Source organism: Pongo abelii, chromosome 17 (genome assembly GCF_028885655.2).
Source record: "Pongo abelii isolate AG06213 chromosome 17, NHGRI_mPonAbe1-v2.0_pri, whole genome shotgun sequence".
Classification (NCBI taxonomy): Eukaryota; Metazoa; Chordata; class Mammalia; order Primates; family Hominidae; genus Pongo; species Pongo abelii.
This window is the reverse complement of record NC_072002.2, coordinates 27,147,968-27,175,279: the sequence shown is the minus strand read 5'-3', so window position 1 is coordinate 27,175,279 and position 27,312 is coordinate 27,147,968. Positions and strand designations below refer to the sequence as shown.

Below are 27,312 nucleotides of genomic sequence, written 5' to 3'. Positions count from 1 at the left end.
TTTAGTAGAGATGGGGTTTCACCATGTTGGCTAGGCTGGCCTTGAACTTCTGACCTCAAGTGATCTGCCGGCCTTGGCCTCCCAAAGAGCTGGGATTACAGGTATGAGCCACTGTGCCCATTCTGCCAGTTTTTTAAGTTTTTCTTCTTTTAGTTTGGGAGAGATAAAATTGATTCAGATAAACAGATGGATCTATGTGCTCAGTAAGGGAAGAGTGTGGGGGGCGGGGGTCTGTCTTGTTCAGTCTCAGATCCCAGGGAAAGCGCCTGCTGGTATATGCAACTTGGGAAACCCACCTGCTGAAGTCACAGAACTAATTAGCCTTTCCAAGCTCAGGAATCATCTGGCCTCTTTCACTACCTTTTCCTCCCGTTCATCTTGTTCCTTTGGATTATTTGCATTTAACAGAAATGCTGAATACTTCTATTTAGCAGAAACATTAAAAACAAGGTTTGTCCAGTATGCAGGGAAATAATCTTAGATGTATGTTACAGGAGAACTTAACAGGTAAAGATCCATGACTTGCACCATATTTTCATGGGGATTGTGATGCTCTTGAGCATGGTAGAGGCCTACTCCCTACTCTGTCTCAGCTTTCCTATCTTTATAGACCATCCTTTGCTTTCTGGTTTCTGCACCTACCGTTTCAAATGAATTATGCTGACTAGTGCTGTCAAGTATTTTCCTTCTGGATCTTTATCCCAATTATTTTCTGGCACAGATAGCAAATGCATTCTTAAAAGTTCTTCCACTGAGAGAGAAGCCATTTCTGATATGACTTCCTACTCTGTTCCTCCTAGGTCCCTCCCTTTTTACACTGTATGTCCCTCTGTTGGATGAGCCCATGATCTGCCTGAAGCCCTAGTTCATGTCCTCTTCATTTTTGCTTCCTAGATCCTAGGCTCTTCGCTCTGTTTCTAGACCTTTAATAAATGAGTTCTACATGGCTGAATGTATGATGTTTCAACCTTTCTTGCCTTCCCTACAATTTTTTTTTTAGCTGGAAGTTTGCAGCTCTGTAAATCCCCTAAAAAAAATTATGGTTTGTGCTTCTAAGTTTCTGCTTATAAAGTAAACAGAATAATGATTAAAATAAACACACTCAGTATTTATAGTAATATGAAAACTAAGTGAGACTAACAATTACTCACTGAGGATTTTCATGTCTTTAATATTTGAATGCAATCTGGCTTATTGCAGCAGGACTTTGCAGGTGACAGCATAATATATAAAAATATTTATACTTGTACCTAATCAGCATTTTCTACAACTTATTTTGGGTAAATTGAAATGAGCCTAAAAGTTCTATAAAATATACCTAAAACAAGTCTAAAAACCATCAGACTTTGAAAGCTTCTGTTAGGAGGTTTCTATTGCTTGTCTCTCTGAGGATCTGGTCCGTTTGGGGTCAAGACACAACTCAGCACACAGGTCTTCCACCTTTTACTCAAAATCTTGCACACCTTTCTTGGGATGAAGACTATTTGGTATTGGGGAGGGGGGTGTGTGTGTGTGTGAGAGAGAGAGAGAGAGAGAGAGAGAGAGAGAATCCGCACATAAACGGGAAGCCAAAATCCTAATATAGACAAGCAGTAAACCTACTCTCTTACCCCCACCCTGCAAAGTAGACATGGATATGTAGGCTGTATATTTGATTGAATATTGGGGAAAAACCCTCTCCTTAATATTTCTGTCTTACCTAGGTGCCTGAAATTCTGTGCTTTTTGAAAGCCACTTTATAATGCACATGGTCATAAGGGAAGAGGAATCACAGAAAGACATGAGCATTTAGAACATGAATTCTTGATTGTTTTCATGCCATGTACACCTTTGGCAGCCTGGTGGAGTCTACAGACCTCTTTTCAAAATGATATGCCTAAATGCATAACATAAAATTTAAAAGATTATAGTGAAATCAGTTAAGTTCAAAATAAAGATATCCAAATATTAAGACAAAATTTGCCATATAATAGTAGGTGTCTTTGTTTATCAGTGCCCTAATAATGATATCTAGCAATAAGTCTATTCACTCAGGTAATTTTAAAGTAGGGAATGTAACATGTTGATGTGAAGTGAATATCTTCTCATTTTTTAGTGATGACAAAGTCACAAATACTGCTAATAAAACTGTGCTTTGTCAACTACATCTTATTTGAAGGAAGTGCCACATTCAAATATGAATACCACATTCAGGTGTTTTCAATACTTTCAGTTAGAAGGTATTGAAAATTAAGATGTAATTTTGTTATCATTGACGTTTCTGGACCCTTTGAATTTTATCCATGGACACCTCCCGGGGATTTCTCTGATTCCGTTGAAGAAAGTTTTAAGCAAGTGAATGGAGGCACAAGGAGATGGAGGGTAAGAAAAGTAAAATGGGAAAGAGGAAGGTGGAAAACGAACTTGATAACTTTGCTGTGGCTAGTTCTGCTAAGACTGTGAATGGTGCTCCTATGATATTGAATAGGCTAAATGCAGTTGCTCAATAAATGTAACAAACTCGCAGAATCATTTTACCTTCATTTGAATCTAAAGAGGAAGTGATTCTTCTCTGATTAATACAGAATTCTGATATCCCCATCAACAGGTCTCGGTATGCAGCCTGCCTGGGCAAGTTACCTGGGGATGTCTACAACTCTGTAAGTTGCTTAGGTTATCAGAAGTCACAGCAGTGTCTTTGGTCAGAAAAAATGAAATACGGACAAACTTGTAAAGGGAGATTTCTTGGGAAACTCTGTATAGCTTCCGATAGTCATACTTAGCTTTCTTCTATTAGGTTTGGGATAGAGAAAAGCTGGGAATAAGATTCGTTCTCACAATTTCACCATCAGTTTGCTAAAAGGCTTGTCTTTTTTTTTTTTTTTTAAGTATAGAAATGGACTATAAACTATGGGTTTGGCTTAATTGGTCTGAGATTTGACAGTTTCATGTGGGTAGGTGAATGGTGAGGCTTTTACATTTTTAGATTAAAAAATTTTTTTATTATACTTCAAGTTCTGAGATATATGTGCAGAATGTGCAGGTTTGTTACCTAGGTATACACGTGCCATGGTGGTTTGCTGCCCATCAAGCCATCATCTACATTAGGTATTTCTCCTAATGCTATCCCTCCCCCAGCCCCTCACCCCCGACAGGCCCTGGAGTGTGATGTTCCCCTCCCTGTGTCCATGTGTTCTCATCATTCGACTCCCTCTTATGTGGGAGAACATGCAGTGTTTGGTTTTCTGTTCCTGTGTTAGTTTGCTGAGAATGATGGTTTCCAGCTTCATCCATGTCCCTACAAAGGACACGAACTCATCCTTTTTTATGGCTGCATAGTATTTCATGGTGCATATGTGTCACATTTTCTTTATCCTGTCTATCGCTGATGGGCATTTGGGTTGGTTCCAAGTCTTTGCTATTGTGAATAGTGCCTCAGTAAACATACGTGTGCATGTGTCTTTATAGTAGAATGATTTATAATCCTTTGGGTATATACCCAGTAATGTGATTGCTGGGTCAAATGGTATTTCTGGTTCTAGATCCTTGAGGAATCGCCACACTGTCTTCCACAGTGGTTGAACTAATTTACACTCCCACCAACAGTGTAAAAGCGTTCCTATTTCTCCACATCCTCTCCAGCATCTATTGTTTCCTGAGTTTTTAATGGTCACCATTGTAACTGGCATGAGATGGTATCTCATTGTGGTTTTGATTTGCATTTCTCTAATGGCCAGTGATGGTGAGCCTTTTTTCATTTGTCTGTTGGCCGCATAGATGTCTTCTTTTGAGAAGTGTCTGTTCAAATCCTTTTCCCACTTTTTGATGGGGTTTTTTTTTCTTGTAAATTTGTTTGAATTCTTTGTATATTCTGGATATTAGCCCTTTGTGAGACGGACAGATTGCAAATATTTTCTTCCATTCTGTAGGTTGCCTGTTCACTCTGATGATAGTTTATTTTGCTGTGCAGAAGCTCTTTAGTTTAATTAGATCCCATTTGTCAATTTTGGCTGTTGTTTCAATTACTTTTGGTGTTTTAGTCATGAAGTCTTTGCCTATGCCTATGTCCTGAATGGTATTGACTAGGTTTTCTTCTAGGATTTTTATGGTTTTAGGTCTTATGTTTAAGTTTTTAATCCATTTTGAGTTAATTTTTGTATAAGGTGTAAGGAAGGTGTCCAGTTTCAGTTTTCTGCATATGGCTAACCAGTTTCCCCAACACCATTTATTAAATAGGGAATCCTTTCCCCATTGCTTGTTTTTCTTGGGTTTGTCGAAGATCAGATGGTTGTACATGTGTGATGTTATTTCTGAGACCTCTGTCCTGTTCCATTAGTCTATATATCTGTTTTGGTAACAGTACCATGCTGTTTTGGTTACTGTAGCCTCGTAGTATAGTTTGAAGTCAGGTAGCGTGATGCCTCCAGCTTTGTTCTTTTTGCTTAGGATTGTCTTGGATATGCAGGCTCTTTTTTGGTTCCATATGAAATTTAAAGTAGTTTTTTCTAATTTTATGAAAGTCAGTGGTAGCTTGATGGGGATAGCATTGAATCTATAAATTCCTTTGGGCAGTATGGTCATTTTCATGATATTGATTCTTCTTATCCATGAGCATGGAATGTTTGTCCGTTTGGCTGTGTCCTTGCTTATTTCCTTGAGCAGTGGTTTGTAGTTCTCTTGGAAGAGGTCCTTCACATTCCTTGTAAGTTGTATTCCTAGGTATTTTATTCTCTTTGTAGCAATTGTGAATGGGAGTTCACTCATGATTTGGCTCTCTGTTTGTCTATTATTGGTGCATACGAATGCTTGTGATTTTTGCACATTGATTTTGTATCCTGAGACTTTGCTGAAGTTGCTTATCAGCTTATGGAGATTTTGGGCTGAGAGGATGGGTTTTTCTAAATATACAATCATGTCATCTGCAAACAGAGACAATTTGATTTCCTCTTTTCCTAGTTGAATACTCTTTATTTCTTTCTCTTGCCTAATTGCCCTGGCCAGAACTTCTAATACTATGTTGAATAGGAGTGGTGAGAGAGGGCATCTTTGTCTTGTGCCGGAATGCTTCCAGTTTTTGCCCTTCAGTATGATATTGGCTGTGGGTTTGTCATAAATAGCTCTTAGTATTTTGAGATATGTCCCATTGATACCAAGTTTATTGAGAGTTTTTAGCATGAAGGGTGTTGAATTTTGTCGAAGGCCTTTACTGCATCTATTGAAATAATCATGTTCTTTTTGTCATTGGTTCTGTTTATGTTATGGATTATGTTTATTGATTTGTGTATGTTGAACCAGCCTTGCATCCCAGGGATGAAGCCGACTTGATCATGGTGGATAAGCTTTTTGATGTGCTGCTGGATTTGCTTTGCCAGTATTTTATTGAGGATTTTCACATTGATGTTCATCAGGGATATTGGCCTGAAATTTTCTTTTTTTGCTGTGTCTCTGCCAGGTTTTGGTATCAGGATGATGCTGGCCTCATAAAATGAGTTACAGAGGATTCCTTCTTTTTCTTTTGTTTGGAATATTTTCAGAAAGAATGATACCAGCTCCTCTTGGTACCTCTGATAGAATTCAGCTGTGAATCCGTCTGGTCCTGGAGTTTTTTTTGGTTGGTAGGCTATTAATTACTGCCTCAGTTTCAGAACTTGTTGTTGGTCTATTCAGGGATTTGACTTCTTCGTGGTTTAGACTTGGGAGGGTGTATGTGTCCAGTAATTTATCCATTTCTTCTAGATTTTCTAGTTTATTTGTGTAGAGGTGTTTGTAGTATTCTCTGATGGTAGTTTGTGTTTCTGTGGGATCAGTTGTGATATCCCCTTTATTATTTTTTATTGCTTCCATTTGATTCTTCTCTCTTTTCTCCTTTATTAGTCTGACTAAGGGTCTATCTGTTTTGATGATCTTTTCAAAAAACCAGCTCCTGGATTCATTGATTTTTTTGAAGGTTTTTTCTTGTCTCTTGTCTTTTTCAGTTCTGCTCTGATCATAGTTATTTCTTGTCTTCTGCTAGCTTTTGAATTTGTTTGTTCTTGCTTCTCTAGTTCTTTTAATTATGATGTAGAGTGTCCATTTTGGATCTTTCCTGCTTTCTCTTGTGGGCATTTTAGTGCTATAAATTTCCCTCTAAACACTGCTTTATTTGTGTCCCAGAGATTCTGGTATGTTGTGTCTTTGTTCTCATTGGTTTCAAAGAAGTTACTTATTTCTGCCTTAATTTTGTTATTTACCCAGTAGCCATTCAGGAGCAGGTTGTTCAGTTTACATGTAGTTGTGTGATTTTGAGTGGGTTTCTTAATCCTAAATTCTAATTTGACTGCACTGTGGTTTGAGAGACTGTTTGTTATGATTTCCGTTCTTTTGCATTTGCTGAGGAGTGTTTTACTTCCAATTATGTGGTCAATTTTAGAGTAGTAAGTGCAATGTGGCACTGAGAAGAATGTGTATTCTGTTGATTTGGGGTGAGGGTTCTGTAAATGTCTATTAGGTTCACTTGGTCCCTGTCTGAGTTCAAGTCCTGAATGTCCTTGTTAATTTTCTTTCTAGTTGTTCTGTCTAATATTGACAGTGGGGTGTTAAAGTCTCCCACTATTACTGTGTAGGAGTCTAAGTCTCTTTATAGGTCTCTGTGAACTTGCTTTATGAATCTGGGTGCTTCTGTATTGGGTGCATATATTTTTAGGATAGTTAGCTCTTCTTGTTGCATTGATCCCTTTATCATTATGTAATGCCCTTCTTTGTCTCTTTTGATCTTTGTTGGTTTGAAATCTGCTTTATCAGAGACTAGGATTGCAACCCCTGCTTTTTGTTTTTGTTTGTTTTTTCTTTCCATTTACTTGGAAAATATTCCTCCATCCATTTATTTTGAGCCTATGTGTGTCTTTGCATGTGAGATGGGTCTCCTGAATACCGCACACTGATGGGCCTTGACTCTTTATCCAGTTTATCAGTCTTGTGTCTTTTAATTGGGGCATTCAGCCCATTTACATTTAAGGTTAATATTGTTATATGTGAATTTGATCCTGTCATTATGATGCTAGCTGGTTATTTTGCCTGTTAATTAATGCAGTTTCTTCATAGTGTCAATGTTCTTTACAATTTGGCATGTTTTTGCAGTGTCTGGTACTGGTTGTTCCTTTCCATGTTTAGTGCTTCCTTCAGGAGCTCTTGTATTGCAGGCCTGGTGGTAACAAAATCTCTCAGTGTTTGCTTGTCTGTAATGGATTTTATTTCTCCTTCACTTATGAAGCTTAATTTGGGGGGATATGAAATTCTGGGTTGAAAATTCTTTTCTTTAAAAATGTTGAATATTGGCCCCCACTCTTTTCTGGCTTGTAGGGTTTCTGCTGAGAGATCCACTGTTAGTCTGATGGGCTTCCCTTTGTGGGTAACCCGACCTTTCTCTCTGGCTTCCCTTAACATTTTATCCTTCATTTCAACCTTGTTGAATCTGATGATTATGTGTCTTAGGGTTGCTCTTCCCGAGGACTATCTTTGTGGTGTTCTCTGTATTTCCTGAATTTCAATGTTGGCCTGTCTTGCTAGGTTGGGGAAGTTCTGGATAATATCCTGAAGGGTGTTTTCCAAGTTGGTTCCGTTCTCCCTGTCACTTTCAGGTACACCAATCAAACATAGGTTTCTTCTTTTCACATAGTCCCATATTTCTTGGAGGCTTTGTTTGTTCCTTTTCATTGTTTTTTCTCTAATCTTGTCTTCATGCTTTATTTCATTAAGTTAATCTTCAATGCCTGATATCCTTTCTTCTGCTTGATCAATTTGGCTATTGATACTTGTGTATGCTTCACAAAGTTTTTGTGCTGTGTTTTTCAGCTCCATCAGGTCATTTATGTTCTTCTCTAAACTGGTTATTCTAGTTAGCAATTCGTCTAACCTTTTTTCAAGGTTCTTAGCTTCCTTGACTTGCATTAGGACATGCTCCTTTAGCTTGGAGGAGTTTGTTATTACCCACCTTCTGAAGCCTACTGTCAATTTGTCAAACTCCTTGTCTGTCGAAGTTTTGTTCCCTGCTGCTGAGGAGTTGTGATCCTTTGGAGGAGAAAAGGCATTCTGGTTTTTGCAATTTCAGCCTTTTTGCTCTGGTTTCTCCCCATCTTCGTTGGTTTATCTACCTTTGGTCTTTGATGTTGGTTGGCCTTTGTATGGGTTTTTGGTGTGGATGTCCTTTTTGTTGATGTTTATACTATTCCTTTCTGTTCGTTAGTTTTCTTTCTAACATTCGGGCCCCTCTGCTGCAGGTCTGCTGGAGTTTACTGGAGGTCCACTTTGGACTCTGTTTGCCTGGGTATCACCAGTGCCTGGGTATCACCACTGGAGGCTGCAGAACAGCAAAGATTGCTGCCTCTGCCTTCCTCTGGAAGCTTCATCCCAGAGGGGCACCTACCAGATACCAGCTGGAGCTCTCCTGTGTGAGGTGTCTGTCAACCCCTGTTGGGAGGTGTCTCCCCGTCATGAGGCACAGGGGTCAGGGACCCACTTGAAGAGGTGGTCTGTCCCTTAGCAGAGCTTGAGCTCTGTGCTGGGAGATCCACTGCTCTCTTCGGAGCTGACAGGTAGAAACGTTTAAGTCTGCTGAAGCTGCGCCCACAGCTGCCCCTTCCTCCAGGTGCTCTGTCCCAGGGAGATGGGAGTTTTACCTATAAGCCCTTGCCTGAGGCTGCTGCCTTTCTTTCAGAGATGTCCTGCCCAGAGAGGAGGAAGCTAGAGAGGCAGTCTGGCTACAGCAGCTTTGCAGAGTTGTGGTGGGCTTCACCCAGTTCGAACTTCCCAGTGTCTTTGTTTATGCTGTGAGGGGAAAACTGCCTACTCAAGCCTCAGTAATGGCAGACACCCCTCTCCCAGCAAGCTGGAGCATCCCAGGTTGACTTCAGACTGCTGTGCTGGCAGTGAGAATTTGAAGCCAGTGGATTTTAGCTTGCTGGGCTCCATGGAGGTGGGATCTGCTGAGCTAGACCACTTGGCTCCCTGGCTTCAGCCCCCTTTGCAGGGGAGTGAACGGTTCTGTCTCACTGTCTTTCCAGGTGCCACTGGGTATGAAACAAAACTCCTGCAGCTAGCTTAGTGTCTGCCCAAACAGCTGCCCAATTTTGTGCTTGAAACCCAGGGCCCTAGTGGCACAGGCACCGGAGGGAATCTCCTAGTCTGTGGGTTGCGAAGACTGTGGGAAAAGCGTAATATCTGGGCTGGAGTGCACCATTCTTTATGGCACAGTGCCTCATAGCTTCCCTTGGCTGGGAGAGGGAAGTTCCTTGACTCCTTGCGCTTCCCGGGAGGCGATGCCCCACCCTGCTTCTGCTCTCCCTCCGTGGGCTGCACCCACTGTCTAACCAGTCCCAATGTGATGAGCTGGGTAACTCGGTTGGAAATGCAGAAATCACCCGCCTTCTGTGTTGATCTCGCTGGAAGCTGCAGACCGGAGTTGTTCCTGTTCGGCCATCTTGCCAGCCATCGATCAGTTTTTTCGATTTTTAAGCTTCCCAAGGAAAGCAATGATCTTTTCTTCCTGAAGTGGCCAGTAAGTGGCCATTAGTTAACTGATGGCTTTTTGAGGAGTGCTGATTTTTCTGAGGATATTCTAATGCAAGTAATATTGGATGCTTTCTGTGGGGCGTGGATATCAGCTCACTTGATGTCTGACCACATGATGTTGCTCTTCTGTAGCTCCTAACTGGCATATGCATCAGGAGTAATCTCAAGGCTAAGAGCCCCAGTGTCTTCCCTTAGGCTAGAGATTGAGCCATATGCAAGTTAATCTTTGTAATCTTATGAAAGCTCATGGTTCTGAAATGAAAAGTGAAACTGAAGTTGAAATTGCACAGTGGCATAGTGGACTTTGTCTTCAGCAGATGAAGTCGGTTTAGAGAGCTGAATTTTCAAGATGGCTGACAACTGGCTGCACTATGGTATCAGGAAATTTTACTGCTTTTAGGTGAATATCACTCTAAACTTTATCAGGCACCTTTTTGCCTAACTCAACATAAATTAACATGTTTGTGGTAAGTTGAGGCCATGTTGAAAAACATAAATGTTTTTCTGCAGATTTACTAAAGAGTAGTGGCTTACTTATGCTCCTAACTACCCCTGGCTGCTGTGCTGCAACTTGGCATGACTGTATTTTATATTTTATTGTGTCTTCCCTTTTGACAACTCAGTTTTCTCATTGTTGCTTGGGTGTCTGCTTTAGCAGTCTTTCTTTCCTGTGAATTTCTGAAGGTATAGATACCAGATAACATAATTTTTGTGCATATGGTTGAGTACAGGCTGTGAGTCAACTGAATAAATGCATGGATTTGACGACATCTGTTTTGGCTGCTCAGAGGTTTTGTTTTGGTATATGTATTCTCTAGGGCTTAATTTTCCATGTAACTGAAAGATAACTTAACTTTAAATAGATGGTACCCCATTCCCTCCTCTCTTCATTACACTGCCTACCAATCAATAAAAAATCTGATAGACAATTTTAAATATTAAATCACCTGAATATTTTTTATTTGAAATATAAAATCACTGAAGATTTTTTTTCCTCAACAATTTAAAAATATTCTTTGCCTTTAGTTCAGCTTTCTCTTCTGAGCCTGGCTGTAGACTCTATGGAAGTAATTCTGCCTAATGAAAAGGTTTAGAGATGTTCCCTAAAACGCTTTACAAAAGAACCGTCTCTCTGGCAGTTAACTCTCATGGGGATAAAGTGGCTTTCAAACTCCAACAATAATGGTTAGTTTTGACGTATCTGACCTGTTTGTGTGCAAAGTGGGAGTTCACCTCCCTGGAATACCACTTAAGGCAGCAATGCAGCTCTTGAAAGAAGTTTTATAAAAGCAAAACACCAAGCTGTAAAGAACAAGGCATTTTAATGTGAACTGCTATTACTTTCGCAAGAGCCCAGTTGCTTTCCTAGAAAGCCATAATGTGATTCCCAACAACTGTGGACATGCTGTTCCTCCTGTGGTTAAAGCACATCTTGATTTCAGCTGTGGAGCACTGATTAATCCTTCTAAAGTTTGGACAGTGAATGAAGTGAATGAAGTTTGGACAGTGAATAAAGTATCTTCCTCTACCCTCCAAGATATTGATGGTCTCTATTTGCATTTGTGTGTGCTCTACAGTTTCTCAGTGACAGTCCAGTTCGGTTCTTAATTTACCCTGATGATGATCCTAAACTTGCGTTAGCCATTGTTTTCTGCGGTGCCATTCTCTCACTTTGGCATTTGAATATGTCTCTGACATAGCAATTACAACTTTGTGTTTTAATTACTTAATTACACAGTTGCTTACTCTGTTAGACTGGAAGCAAGCTTCTGAGGGGCCGTGGACACGTCTTTTTCATGCCCAGTGTTAGTGTCTGTTCACTGTAACAGGCTCACAAATGTTTGTGGAATGAACAAATGTTGAATCCCCAGCCTGTTCTCCATCTGTGGCCTGTCTAACGCCTCATCCCGGAGGACTCAGCTCAGAGTTCCCTTTCTCTAAAGAGCTGTCACTAGCACCCCACCTCCCTGAGCTAGCTTCAGTGCCACTTTTGTGTGTTCCCTCAGTGAATGTTGAACGAGGGAGGTGTTCACACCATTGCAACATCACTATCTTCCTGTCACACCTGACTTAAGAATGGGGCTTGAGTTATTATACTCAACTTTGAATCAGTGGTGCTTACGACAGTGCCTGGGCAGTGATTACTCAATACATATACACAGTACATTTTAAAGTTTGCTGTTTCTTTTTAGTATAATTGTGTAAATGATAAGAAAAAATTAAAGAAAAAGTGTTTCTGCCAATGAGATACATAAAAGGATTTAAAATGCCTCTGTTGTTATTTTTTGTTCATAGTGCATTGTGGTAGTTAATTCAACTAATTGAGTGCCGGGCATATCTCAGATTATCCATCATTGGTGATATAGATGTATCAAATTACTGTTTCTGCTTTTTTGTCAGATAAAATTCAGTTGTCAGCATAAACTGGAATCATGTAAATGGTGTAAAAGAACCACTGTTCTTTCACATAGTTTAGGCTAAGAATCATTTTGGACACCATCAGCTCCCCAGCCTCTCAGTATCCATTCAGACAAACAATCCTTTGATTGTAACTCAAGATATCCCATTTATCCTTCCCACTTCCTCATATCACTGCCTTAGATTACCATTGGTCTACTATTCCCACCTAATATTTTCTCTTCATGTTATTATAAAATTATATTATTGTGCATTTATTATTCATATTGTTTGCTATTCTACCCAGTGTGTTTATGGGTACCTGGTTTTTTTTTTTTTTTACCTGGATTGAAAACGATTACTTGAAAGAGTTATTTACAAAAATACTGGTTAAATGAAAGAAAAATTAGCCTTGAATAAAAATACCCAAGATAATCAGTGGTATTAACTCTTGTACATTTCTTCCCATTTCATTGTCAGCAACAATAAAAGTGCCATTTATACAGGAGTGAATGTTGGAAATGATTCTCATGACATCTCTTGACAGACCTGTGGAGGGCACTCTGTGGAGGTAGAAGATGAAGAGCACTTAGTATCGAGTGCCTCTGTGAGTCATCACAGATATGCTTCTGACCTTCAGACCATTTTGGCACTTAGTAGATAATGTTTGTCTTCTCTTGGGTTGTGTAAGCTCAGAGAATTGGACATCTGTTTTGAATAATTTGATCTTAAATAACATTTTTAAGTAAAGCCACATGAGTGTTATTATATCATTTTATTGCATTAGGAAGCAACAAGAATAAAAACTATCCTCTGGGCTTCTGAAGAGATCCAGGGGTTGATTTAATTGTTTATATTATATTAAATGTCTTATTTAAAATTCATGTTTTTCAATGAATGTTGGTAGTTTTTAAATAATAGATTTTATTTTCATCTCCTTATCTTGCATTCTGTCACTAATTCTTTTGTTTACTTGAGAAGAAATAATAGAATTAGTTTTGGTTCCATACTGTCATCATAAGCGTAGTGGGTTTTAACTTTTATTTTTTAATAAGAGAATAGCTCACGTAATTTGAGAATTGACTAATTTTACTTTTTAAGATTTGTAATTCAAAGCTGAAGATGACCCTAATAGCTTCTAATGCACTTTTTTTTGTTCTATTTTTAATTTTCTCCAGAGAGCATACGCCACCAATATTTGGTTATCTGACTCTGAGATGTGCTATTAAACCTTGATTTTATGTTAGGCTAAATCATCAGCTCCAGAATCTGACTGACTGGATTACAATCTGCTTTTCTGTGTGACCTTAGGGAAGTTTTTTTAAACCCTCCTGATTATAAAATGACAGTACCTCTCTCAATGGTTACTGAAGGGACCAAATGACATAAAGTGCTTAGCAGAGTGGCTGGCACATAGCTAGCACTCAGTACAGGTTCAGTAACAACAAGAACAACAGTAACAACAACATCACCAAAAGGAGGGAGTAGAGGAAGTCAAGATGATTTCTTGTGCTTGGAACAGAGGATGCCAAGAGACTTCTTTTCTTTTGGGCTGGAAGCTGCTTTCACATTAGCCAGTCTTCTTTTCTTTGAAGTAACAGGGCCACTTTATATAAACCACTGACCATGATCATTAGTAAATTAAAAAATTCTATTTTCATGTCTGGAGCAGTTGCTTAGTATTTATATTCAATAAATCAAAACCCTGGAAGATTAAAAATACATATACCTTTTGGCTAGAAACCTGACTTGTAGGACTCTCTTCTGTAGAAATGAAGACCATTCACATGGCTTCTTATTGGATGTTCTTTGTCGTAGCAGGTGTCGAAAGTGTAAATTTGGATCTCTGTGTCCTTATTGGCCTGAAGAGTTGTCAACATTATATTATTGGTAAAGGATCAGAACAAGTGCAGAGGACTGTGTCAGCTTATTATTCTTTGAGTAAAGTAGGAAAAGTTTAAAAAAAAAACCCTTCATATATGTGTCTGTATGTTTATTTGTATATAAAGAAATATCCTGAGGGAAACATACTATTGTCTAAATGGGATAAGTTTCTGGTCAGTTAAGTGAAAGTTAGGAAGAAATGGTTAATTTTTCCTTTGAAATCCTTTTTTTTTGACATTTTATAAAGGCATATGCAATTTTTGTTAATGTTTTTAATGAAAAGTTAAAATGGGGAAACAACGAACTGGGTCTCTATGTAAACAAAACAGTTTGCAAGGATATCTAGAATTTAGCTATGTTTTTATATTCTGAGAGCTAATATAAAGAATTTTCCCTAATATACAGTTATTTCCCTCGAAAGCCGATCGATCATTCATCATCAAGTGAGGACATTTCAAATGAAGCTTTTAAAGAATGAAATTTTTTACATGGTTATGCTAGAGACAAAAAAAAAAAAAAAAAGAGAGAAACACCTCTTTAGACCTCTATGAAAAATGAGTTTTAAAACCTAAGGTCTTAATAGAAATGTAATAAGTTATACTGGGTTCTGAATTAACAACAACAACAAAACCTGAAAACGAAATAGTGTACTCAGTAAAAATAACTTTCCACCCAGCCAAGCTTAGAGATACAGTGATAGAAATATACGTGTATGAATCTGTTTCTAGACCACCTAAGGGAATAAATCAAGATACACTGAGTTCAGCTCTTTTAATTATCCTATAGCTCCCACAGCAAGGAGCTGAGGAGCTGAAAACACTAGGAGAAACAGAAAACCAAAAGCTTCCTTTAGAAATTCTTCACAAATGGACTGGCGTGGTGGCTTATGCCTGTAATCCCAGCACTTTGGGAGTCCGTGGCGGGTGGATCACTTGAGGCCAGGAGTTCGAGATCAGCCTGGCCAACGTGGTGAAACCCCATCTCTACTAAAAATAAAAAAATAAGTTAGCTGGGCTTGGTGGCAGGTGCCTGTAATCCTAGCTATTGGAGAGGCTGAGGCAGGAGAATCACCTGAACCCAGGAGGCAGAGGTTGCAGTGAGCTGAGATCATGCCACTGCACTCCAGCCTGGGTGACAGAACGGGTCTGTCTCAAGCAAAAGAAAAAAAAAAGAAATTCTTTACAAGTGATAAGTGACATACCCCACAGTGGGTAAATTGTTCACTGTATTATGGTGTATCCTAGGATACTATGAGTATCAGTGAAACATTCTTGGTAACGTGCACCATTTTTTTTTTTTTTTTTGAGAAGGAGTCTCTCTCTATTGCCCAGGCTGGAGTGCAGTGGCACAGTCTCAGCTCACTGCAACCTCCGCCTCCTGGGTTCAAGTGATTCTCCTGCCTCAGCCTCCCGAGTAGCTGGAACTACAGGCCTGCACCACCATGCCTGGCTAGTTTTTTTGTATTTTTAGTAGAGACGGGGTTTCACCATATTGGCCAGGCTGGTCTTGAACTCCTGACCTCGTGATCCACCTGCTTCGGCCTCCCAAAGTGCTGGGATTACAGGCATGAGCCACCGTGCCCGGCCAACCTGCACCATTCTTGCCAAAGACCTGAACTTTACCATCTTTACTCTTTTTTCAGCAGATTTGTTTGTAAAAACCATTTCTTCCCTGCCTCTTCCTTTCTCTCTATCCTGGTCACTCTCCCTGTATATTTGTATGTGTGTATATACCTGTAATAAAGTCGTGCATTGCTTAATGACAAGGATACATTCTGAGAAATGTATCGTCAGGCGATTTTTTCATTGTGTGAACACGATAGAGTGCACTTACACAAATCGAGATGGTAGAGCCTACTCCACACCTAGGCTATGTGGTATGGCCTATTGCTCCTAGACTGCAAACTGTATAGCATGTGACTGTATTGAATAACTGTAGGCAACCGGAATACTATGGTAAGTATTTGTGTATCTAAACATAGAAAAGGTGTAGTAAAATTAAAGTGTTACAATCTTATGGGACTGCAGTTGTATATATGGCCCATCTTTCGCCAAAGTGTCCTTAAGTGATGCATGACTGTGTGTGTGTGTATGCATTTGTGTGTGTGAGAAATTCAAAATGTCTGTATCGATATAAACTCATTAGGTGATTTAAAAAAAATTGGTTTAGTCAAATTAAATTTTCAAATTGGTTATCCTTTTTTAAATCACATGTCCAATCAAGTACCCAAGGAAGACATATTAATTTTCTGTAATGCATTCTCAATGATATAACATGATCCAAAATTCAGCTCATTTAGATACTGTTCGCTCTTTTAAAAACTTTTTAAAAAAATTTAAAACTTTTATTATAAAAATGCTCAAAATATACATGAGTAAGAATCCACCCTCAAGCTTGTCTTAAAACAACACTCATAGCTGATAATTCTATGGATCAGCAGTTGGGGCTGGGCTCAGCTGAATGGTTCAGCTGATCTGAGCCATGTGTGGCTGATCTTGGCTGGGTTCACTTTTGCGTCTGCAGTCAGCTATCAGGTCAGCTGGTCCTAACTGGGAAGGCTGAATCCTGCTCCACATTGTCTCCTGTCCTCCAGCAATCTAGCCTGGACCTGCCCCCATGGTAGTGAGCATGTTCACATGTTGTTCCCTTCTCTTCTATCTTAGATTTATTTAGCTCTGCTATCTTAGGTTTATAAATAAAATTAGATATTATTTATATATATACTTACAAGGATGTAACGTTCCTCCTGAAGTTATCTAACTAATGTGCTGCCCCTTAAACTGAGAGGCAGCTTAGTATCATGCTTAAGAGCACAAAGTCCAGAGCACATTTCCCTGAGGTTCATATTCTGTCTCCACCACTTACTACCTACATGATCTTGAGCAAGCTACTTAACCCCTCTATGCCTGAGTTTTGTCCTTGTCTGTAATGAGTAAAAGAGTTAATATATGTAAAACATTTGGAAGAAGGCCCAGCACGTATTAAATATCATGTAAGTGTTAGCTATTGTCAATTCCCATATTAATTGTTACTATAATTATGTATTTAATGATTTGAACGTTTTTAATAATTGGTTTTATAAGTATAATTAGCAGCTTTCATAATCACCATTAATTATTGTAGCCTTTTGCTGTTATAATTAAATATATATATTTATAATTTAACAGACTTGGTAACATCTAAGCATTTAAATCACACTAGGAGATTTTTCACTCCACATTGCACCTAGAATGATTATTCATATTTGAACATTCATGTTTAGATATTGAAGATAAATTCAAGTGCCATGCCTAGTTTGTATTACTGACCTTGTTATGCTGATTTAAAGATGGATGTTGGTAACCTGTGTAATCACATGATCATTGATACACATAATTTTATGGGTGTAAGAAATTTCCTTGAAATAAGAACTCTGTTATCTTGTCTTCTAGGCTAAGTTCAAATACATGTGGATAAAAACTGGGACCAAGGTTGAATTTTGACATATATCTATGCCAGTCACCCTTTTAAGAAGCATTTTACGTGATTTACCTTATTTAATTTATTCAACCACCTCTTTGATTAGGAAACTTGCAAAGGAGAGTTAGTTCACTTACTCAAGGACATACAAGGTGTGACTGAGTTAAGATCCTAATTCAGGTTGTTTGGCTACAGAACCCAGCTTTTCCTACCAAGCTCAGGGAGCCCTCCTCAAGTCCTGTCCAGCACAGTCCAGAGTACTTTGCTTGCTTTAGTCCAATTCTTTCACAGTAGGCACTGTTTATTTTTGAGTTTATGGACGAACTGACTCAGATTGAGAGTGATTTTCATAAGGTCACAGAACTAGCAAGTTTTGTCTACCAGCCTGCTCTTGGCAAGGAGTGTGACACTCTCTGTGGCCTCTGCTGTTGGGATGCTGTGTGTGATAAAATCCCCTGCTTCTTTCTTTCCTGAACCCTTGCAGGAGCTTCACCAGAACCTCACAAGCATATGGTATTGAAATGTTTATGTAATTAAGAAATTTATCCATGTTAAAATTATACCCAGCATTTGCTTTCATTTAAATTTCTTGGTTTAGTGGTAAGATAACTATTTTCCCAGACATCTCCGTTCTAATTGTATTTCTGCTAATGCAGATTGCTTTTTCATATTATTTGCTAATTATTTATTGGTATTTTGATGCTTTTTCTGGTTAATTAATCCAACAGATTACTTAAGTTCCAGACTTTTGATAATTTATAAACATGATACTGTGTTGTTAGTTTAATGTGGACACCGTTTCATTTTCTCCGCTGACTCACCTTGTAAGTTTTGACCATTCCTTCTTTCTGCCTTCTGATCAAGTAGTGAAAATTCCTGCATGACTCTGGTTTCTGACCCTAGTTGGGCTAATGAAACATCCTTTGGCTTCTTCTTCAGGAATGTGGGGAGCTCTCAATCAGGGATGTCGACAGAACCCTTGGAGTCTTTTGAACTGTTTTTTAGGACAAAGGATGATTTAGCAAGCTTCTTCTGAGTACCACTAGCAAGTGTTTGAATGTGTCAAAGATAGACCTTTAAAATATTTAAGTTTGGCCTGCATTTTATGTAAAAGCTAACTGCACAATTTCTTCTTAAGGCAAGTCATAGTTTAGCTGGTAGACTACCACCAGATAGCTCTGATCTGCAGACCATACTGAGTAGCATAGGCTTTTTTTCACATGTGGAAAAAAAAAGGTTTCTGAATCAACACTAATTTAGGGGAAAAATAAACGGAAGCTTATATTGTGATGGCTTATGTCATTCTGAGATTTATAACAAAAACTAACCCGTTTCTAAAGATGTCAATCAATGAAAAACTTGACATATGGGAAATTAAACAGTCTCTTTAGAACGTTCTAAATAGTCAACCTGTCACTACTCGATTGTTGTATGTGCGGCTCTTTTCCTGAGATGCAGTCATTAGCGTCATCAGATAGTTAAAAGGTTGTGTTTGCTTTACTCAGTGTTTGTTTTTCACTTATAAATTACAAAGCTCACACCTAGTATTTTCGACCTAAGTCATTGAAGCAGTTTGTCTAAATGACACACTGTAATACAGTTTAGTTCTCATTAAAGCTTCCCTTTTCTTATAAAAGGAGAGCACATTACTTATTACTACGGAACCCCCCAGGTTTCCTCTCTGCAGTGAGCCTCTTCCAATGCTGCTTTGTCTCTTATGATAACTGTGTTTCACAAGTCCCTTTTAAGATTGATGGTCCTAAATCCATAAAGTTGACAGTCACTTCTGGTTGTTACTTATGTAACTGTTGGTGAACTTAATGATCTGATTTGCTAATTCTGTGAATCTCTTTTTATTCTTTCTGTGCTGAACGAAAACAACTTAAAATATGATATACAACTAAACTGTGAAGTTCTTGCTGGAGGAATAGGTACAAGTTTGTCTCGTTTGTGGTTCTCAAAGTGCCCCAATACATAATGGGTGCTCAGATGAATCCTGCCATGGCTAAAAGTGACTAGTTAAGGTGAAATAATATATTTTTGTTCAGCTCAATATTTTTATGAATAATAAAAATAGCCATTCAGTTGTGCTGTGAATCACTGAATTGACAATTGAATATCTTTTTGGTATTTAATATAAATGTCTTAAAGCAAAGGTTATAAGCACATCTGAGGTATATTAGCTGTGCTTATTAATTTTGTAGCACCTAGATTGATGTGGAATTCTCTCAAGTAGAATGGAGTACCATGAACTAAATGGCATGACTTGTAGAATAATCCATGCCAGGATGATCCCATCAGCTGCTGTCCCTGGTGAGGGAGTGTATTAGTCCATTCTCACACTGCTATGAAGAAACATCTGAGGCTCAGTATTTAAAGGAAAGAGGTTTAATTGACTCACTGTTCTGCGTGACTGGGAAGGACTCAGGAAACTTAGAATCCTGGCAGAAGGTGGAGCAAACACATCCTTCTTCACATGGTGGCATGAGAGAGAAGTGCCAAGCAGAGGGGGGAAAGCCCCGTATAAAACCATCAGATTTCATGAGAACTCACTCACTATCATGAGGACAACATGAGGGTAACCACCCCCATGATTCAATTAACTCCCACTGGGCCCCTCCCACGACACGTGGGGATTATAGGAGCTACAATTCAAGTTGTGATTTGGGTGGGGACACAGCCAAGCCATATCAGAGAGTAGAGGGATGTGCAGTTGGTTAGAGAGTTTTACTTCAGCTTCCCTGTGATACAGTATTACTTCTTTTTGCTATCTTACTGTGTTTTCACCAGCATATCATGAATGGGGCAAAAATTAGTACAACTAACAAATGGTCTTTTTCAGTAGTTGTTGGGAATCCACAAGGAAGGCAAGAAGAGACAGGGCACACGGAAAGAAAATGTGTCATTTGGGAGAAGAGAGAATTTTTGTTATTCATGTCTTATTCCCTAGTGTCTGAGAAATAAGTATTTTATGTTTGTAGGAGGGACATAGAAGAGGCAGTAGCTTAGGAAGGATATATGATATCTGGTCTGCAGAATGTGAATGCAGCTTGGAGACTGTGGTTTCATCAGACTGAAATGGGTGCTAATAAGCATTTTTAGAGCGATGGTGGCACCTCCCTGCAGAGGCTTTGTTCCCTTTGAGCTTTGCTCCCGTAGTTCATTTATTTCTCCACAGGCCTTCCTCTTCCCTATTTCAGAAAGTTTCTGGAGACATATTCTTTAGAAGCTGTGTCAGTACTGACTGAGGGAGTTGGAGGAGGGGTGTAACCTGGTATTATGACAATCAGGGGATGAGATCAAAGTGTAAAGGACAAATTAAAAATGAAAAGCTTTCTTAGGAAGCAGAGCACAGTGGTTTTGATTATTGGGAGGAGTTGCATTATGGTCTTAAAGCATTTGTGGGCTCTGATGTCAGTTGTAGGTTGCAGCCAGAATTGATGGATTGATTTTGCAAAATGCAATTGAGTTAGAATAGAAAATGTACATGCAGTACATATATACACATGGTTAGAAGCATAGTGATACACTTTTTTTTAATGAAAGCCTGGATATGTGTGTGTAGGTAAATGTATATAGAGACACGTCGCTTTACACATGTATACTGAAATGTAAAGAACAATATATTGGCGTGGTGCAGTGGCTCACATCTGTAATCACAGCACTTTGGGAGGCTGAGGCAAGTGGATCACCTGAGGTCAGGAGTTCATGACCAGCCTGGCCAACATGGTGAAACCCCGTCTCTACTAAAAATACAAAAATTAGCTGGACACGGTGGTGCGTGCTTGTAATCCCAGCTACTTAGGAGGCTGAGGCATGAGAATCACTTGAACCCAGGAGGCAGAGGTTGCAGTGAGCCGAGATTGTGCCATTGCATTCCTACCTGGGTGACAAGAGCAAAACTCCGTCTTGGAGTAGGGCAGCAGGGGAAGTACAACCTATTATTTTGTACTAAGAGTTACAGTCAAAATGTTTGAAAAATATTAGTCTTAGGAGCATTGCCTTTGGAGTTTGAAGGTAAAAACTTTGCATTCCCCTTGGCCCTATCCGATGCTTTCACTTGTCCTCTAGTGGGTTCGCCCTGCTCTCTCTTTCTTCAGAGCTTCATTGTTGTGAGGATTTAATTAGATCAAGTTCATGGAGCACCTGGCTTAGGCACTGGTGGCCCATTTTGCTCCCATACCCTCTCCCCTTCTCCTTAAGACGTGCAGATGTACATGGTGATTCCATGTGCCGTGGCCTGCTGGCACCCTTTATTTTCTCCTTTCCTTGACGCCGGGTCTTTTCTGTATTCAGAGCCTGGGTGCAACCTTTCCATTCACCATGACCATGTGTGTCCACTTGCTTCCCACTTTCCCTCTTCATTTTCTTCTGCAATGTTCTTTCATATTCAAAGGGGTTGGCTTTTATAACTTACCTTTGGCTTAAGAAAGCAGATTTTTCTTTTTTTCATTCTTTTCTTTCAATTTTCCTCATCTACTGTTGAGGAAAAATGTATATTTGGGTACCAAGGATGCTATATTGCTTTACTCTTTGCTATAACTTTAAGCCTGTGCTACTCAGTATGGTCGTAGATCAGAGCTGGCCCACTCATTGTTTCTGGTCCCTGACCAGTACAGAAACTGAGAGCAAGTCTTTAGAAAATTTTTATAGGAATTGGACAGAATATTTTTATTTCATCGAATAATAACAAATCTGGGGCTACCATGTTGTGTGACTAAACAATTTCATTTTTCTAGCAATTCATGTTTATTGTATTTTATATAAATTGGTCTGAGATGCACTGGACTTTTTTTAAAAAGAAAAACTGGTTTTTCATTATAGATTGTTTGAGAAGTGCTGCTCTAGTGAACTGAATTGTTCTAACTGATTGTATCTGAATAGGTCAGATGAAGCACAAATAACCCCATAAACTAGAATCAGGAGATATGCCTGCAGTGATGGAACTTGTTAACATTTTGTTTGCCTCTCGTATTCTGAATCCACAAATTTAAAGGCATGGTCATACAAGAAAAAGGCAAAACAGCCAAAGGGAGGCAAAGACCAATAATCTGTGGCTTTTGCTAAAATTAAGAAGTTTAAAAAGTGAATTTTATAATAGCTTTAAAGTTCGTAAAATGCTGCTTCTCTGTAAGCCAAAGTATTGAAGAAGACATGTAACTCTTTCTTCCTGCTGGATAATGGAAAATATTCTCTTTTTTTGTTGTTTGCAAAGTTTCTCAAATACACTTGGAAGAGAATTCATGTAGTTTTCGCAGCCTTGACAAATCTAGAGCTCCAAGCACACGAATGCAAATTTTAATGATGGGTTAGAAAGGAATAATTCTGCGTGGTTATTACTGCTGTGACAAACAATGATGGAAGATACTTTAATCAAAAGCCTTTGCCAATGGATATGATTAGCTAAATTTAATTCACCCAGAGATTTGAGAATGTGAACATTGCATGTTCTTATCAAAGAGTTTTCCTTTTTGGGGAAACCAAAATAATTATTCTTAAGAAGCTTCTAAGTCTGCATCTAAAGGCTGTCCCTTTTTGAAGCTGACTCCATCATGCAGAGCTCATTTCATGTGCCTGCAATGGTATACTTTCTACTTATATACTAGTGACTTAAAGGTGTTTTGTTATCTGAACACAAACAGAACTTCTATGCTAATTTGAATTATGATTTTTTAAAAATTTACCCAGCTGGAATGCTTTTTGTAGGAGGAAAGAATTGTAAGGAAGTAACTACAGAGGGAGACCCAATTACTCTTTGAAAATGCATTTCCTTGCAGTCAAAACATTTAAGTAGAAGGTGAAAATTAAACATTCAGCCATATAGGGATAGTTTAAAAAACAGACTTAATAGTCTAAAATTGAATATAAATGCTTTGAATTCTGTAATTCTCTAAACATTGGTTGGTGAGTTGACTTTATACCTTTGTAGCAGGTAGGTGATAAAAACAAACTAAGAAGCAACACTTCTCTCCCTCCTGCCAACTGTAACTTTACTGGAGGTTGCTAGACTTTCATATTTGCTTCTGTAAACTCATTGGCACATAATAGTACACCACTGTCAGCAAACACGAGTGTGGATAGAAACGTCACCTTTTATACTTTAAAGCTGTGAGTTAAGTCCTGATGGCCACACACTGAAATAAAGATACCCTTTCCCCAAAAACGTAAGGGCAAGATTAATTGAGTTGAAGGTTTTATGTTATCTCAGTGCTAATGTTCTTCTCTCATAAACAAAGGAAACTTAAAAATTACCACTTAGATGAATTATAGTAGGACCAGGAGAGTTGTGAGGTGAACAGGGGGAAAGAGAGATAAATGGTAATGAATTCCAGCTGGCCACAGTGGCTCACACCTGTATTCCTAACATTTGGGAGGGTGAGGCAGGAAGATTGCTTTAATCACGGAGTTAGAGACCAGCCTGGGCAACATAGTAAGACCCTGTCTCTGCAAAATAAAAAATAAAAAAAATTAGCCAGGTGTGGTGATGCACACCTATGATCCCAGCTACTCGGGAGGCTGAAATGGGAGGATCACTTGAGCCCAGGAGGTCGAGGCTGCTGTGAGCCGTGACCCTGCCACTGCACTCCAGCCTGGGGGACAGAGTGAGACCCTGTCTCTAAAAAAGAGCCACATAATTTTAAAAAGCCATACATTTAGGAGGGTTGAGGAGCTAAAGTCATCATAATGAAAGTCAGGAGCATTTGCTGGGCTTGTGCTTTGTGGCAGGCTTTGTCCCGCTTGCCTTGTATGCATTCGTGGTTAATTACGAGGCTGCATAGATACACCAATTGGGAGACTGTAGAGGAAGGGAAAAAGGGAATCTTGCAGAGCAGTGTACCACAGGGGAAGGTGCTCGGCAGAGACTTTTCCTCTAAAAGATCATGAGTGTTGAAATCTGAGTGCTGCTTAATTGATTTCCAGATCATTTGGGAGAGACTAGCTGTGCTAGCGACCATGGGGGCAGTCCAGACAGAATTGCCTCCCAAGGACCTGAACCCCTGCCAGACGAAGACTGTGCATAGAGTCTGCATTTCTACCAAAGCCCTGCCACTGTACTTGAGAAGCCTCTCATGAATTTCACAAAATCACATGCTGAAAATAGCAGATCTTAGGCCAGGCGCAGTGGCTCATGCCTGTAATCCCAGCACTTTGGGAGGCCGAGGTGGGTGGATTACCTAAGGTCAGGAGTTCAAGACCAGCCTGACCAACATGGTGAAACCTTGTCTCTACTAAAAATACAAAAAATTAGCCAGGCGTGGTGGCAGGCACCTGTAATCCCAGCTAGTTAGGAGGCTGAGGCAGGAGAATTGCTTGAACCCAGGAGGCGGAGGTTACAGTGAGCCGAGATCATGCCATTGCACTCCCGCCTGGGCAACAAGAGCAAAGCTCCATCTTTAAAAAAAAAAAAAAGGGAAGGAGAGAGAGAGAGAAAATAGCAGATCTTGTGAGAAGAACGGGATTGGGGCTGACCCTTCCAAATCTGTGCAGCTTTGTAGCTGGCAAGTGAACAAAAACATTGACGAAGCTAATAAAAGTGCTGGCTCTCTGAACTCCACTCTGGCACAGACCCCCATGAGACCATCCTCAGCCCTGAACCCCAGACCCTGAACCCAAGGCCTCCACTTCTTCCCACTCTCCATAGAAGTCCTCGAAGTCATTCTCTTCTAATAGAGACTACTTGCTGTGAACATAAAATTATGATCTGAGGTTTGTCTTCTTCATCAGTCCTTTTCTTTTTTTGTCCTTTTTAAACACAGAGGAAGGAGGCAGAGGCTTCACAGTTCTTCACCCATTCTTACAGTTTCAGAGACAGCTTAGGAGTGGAAAGAGGAATGAAACCATGAAACCCCCTTCTTGCCATTCCTTGCATTGAGGAAGGACACTTCTGTAGGATCTTCAGCTTTGTTTAAAAGACATCATGCACTGATAAAGCTTTCCCTTTATTTGAGAGGACAGTTGCCCCTCATCACTTCACGATATGAATGTCCTGCAAAAAATTGCACATAAATCAAGAGGACTTGTGTGTAATAGGGATGTCACTCCCCTATCTAGTAATCCTCTATGAGCTAATCTGCACTACAGAAGCATGCCTCAAAGCAAAACAGACTATTCTTAGTCAAACGGAAAAAAGGAGGAGAAAGGACTATAAAAGCTAGCATCACTTGAGTAACTTAGATTATACCTGAATTTCACCTGGATCTCAATATAAAAATTCTTGTGTACTTTAGACACAAGAGTGTAAGAGCATTTCATGCTGGAATGGAGCACGGTGGATTCAGCATTGGAGGCAGCCAGTGTAGTTAGGAAAATAACAGTTTCAGAAAACTGGGTGATTTCCTAAACAGTAATGGTAGAAAGGTACCCAGTTTATGTAAATGTGTGAAAGGAGGCTCCTCTGGGTGCTTCACAGGATGTTGGCAACACTTACTTGGCTGTCCTGTGTATGTTGCCGTGCTTTCCACCCATGCTTGCCCAAGCTTAAGTGATGGGGACAATGAGAGAAACAATATCCTTGGCAATATGGCCATACTCAAGGTTTTGTTCATTCAAACGTGACCTCAAGAACATGTCATGCCTCAGCTCCACCAGTAAGAATATATGTGGTAACTGTTGTAGATAACAGAGCCCCCAGTGATAGAATCTGGCGTAAATCAACTTGTGTTTTACTAAGAGCAGAAAAACACAATCTGTAACTCATACACACCAACGTCCTACTCTGGATTTGTGATGGGGTTCATCAACCCTGCATGTTTTGAAGATTTTTTACATTTGTAAACAATAACTAACCTGAATTATTTCAATGATACTCTCGTCACTTGTTCTTTCGCTGCCCCAACTCTTTCTTAAATCACAGTTAAAGCTCTTCCTTAATGCTGAAATATATTTCATAGGTAAGTTATATTTCATAGATAGGTTCGCTTGTGACTTGGCTTTTGTATTTCTAGGTGCATAACATTCATTGCTTGAAAAATTGCTCTGTTTTAAAATAGCTACTATAATTTCCCTTCACTGCTGTGAAAGGGTGTTTTTTTCATATATGTTCAAAAAGCACATGAAGAAACATGGGTTTACTGGAGTGTGGCAGAATGAGTAATGGGCTGGAAACTCAGAAGCTCAAAGTTCTGGTTTTGCCACTAACTCATCCTAAAACCTAGATAAGCTGCTTCTAATCTCTCTGTGACCCCGTTTCTGTTTATCATAAATGGTGTTAAACCTGGCTCACCTCGTAGCTGTAAAGGTAGCAACCATAAGAAAGCATATGATAATATAGATCCTTTAACAACAATCTCTTAATCTGTGAAGGATATCTACATCTGTATTTTTCATTTGATACTTACAGTAATTCTTTGGGAATTACTGTAAAAAGGTGGTCTTCTTGTTTTGCTGTTTAGGCAATTACAGCATGTAAACAACACAGAAATTCCATACATTTTCTAATACTGTGTATGTGTGTGTTTACTGATATGTGTGGGTAGGCAATAGACACATATTAACATATATACACACCTTGAACATTATGATTCACAATGAGGGTACCCATCTGTGTAGTATTTTTATTTTTTTCATTTTTATACTCCAAGTTCAGGTGTACTTCCTCCTTAGAATTTCAATACATTTTTTCTCTGTGCTAAAGCAGACCTATGATAACCTATTTTCCCTTGTATCTTAGAACATTTTGCTTTTATCTTTTACTGTGTGAAGTATAAAATTCATATGGGGAAGGCTCAAGTGCTTGGTATCTGGAAAGCTTGAATCCATCTGGAAGCTCCTCAACACTCATAGGTAGGTTAGGGCCATTGGGGTCAAGATCCAAAGAGCTCATGAGACTTCTTGGAATGATCGTCCTCCAGTTGGGGCAATGATTGTCTAAGTCATCACCTTGTTGTGAGAACACCTCCACTGTCAAGGAGAAGTCAGTTGTTCCAGCGATGGAGGTGGGGTACTGGTGCTGAAGTGCAAGAGGATCGTATTACATTGACAGCAGGGAACAGATGGGGCCAATATCATGACCCTAAGATGCACAGCCCACCTAATCTTTTGTCTTTA

General features: G+C 39.3%; 1 protein-coding gene across 5 annotated transcripts in view; it reads left to right on the top strand.

The window, feature by feature from the left end:
• The window catches only part of PTPRM (protein tyrosine phosphatase receptor type M), an 844,030-nt gene that overhangs the window by 293,123 nt on the left and 523,595 nt on the right, over positions 1-27,312 (top strand). The window lies entirely within an intron of this gene.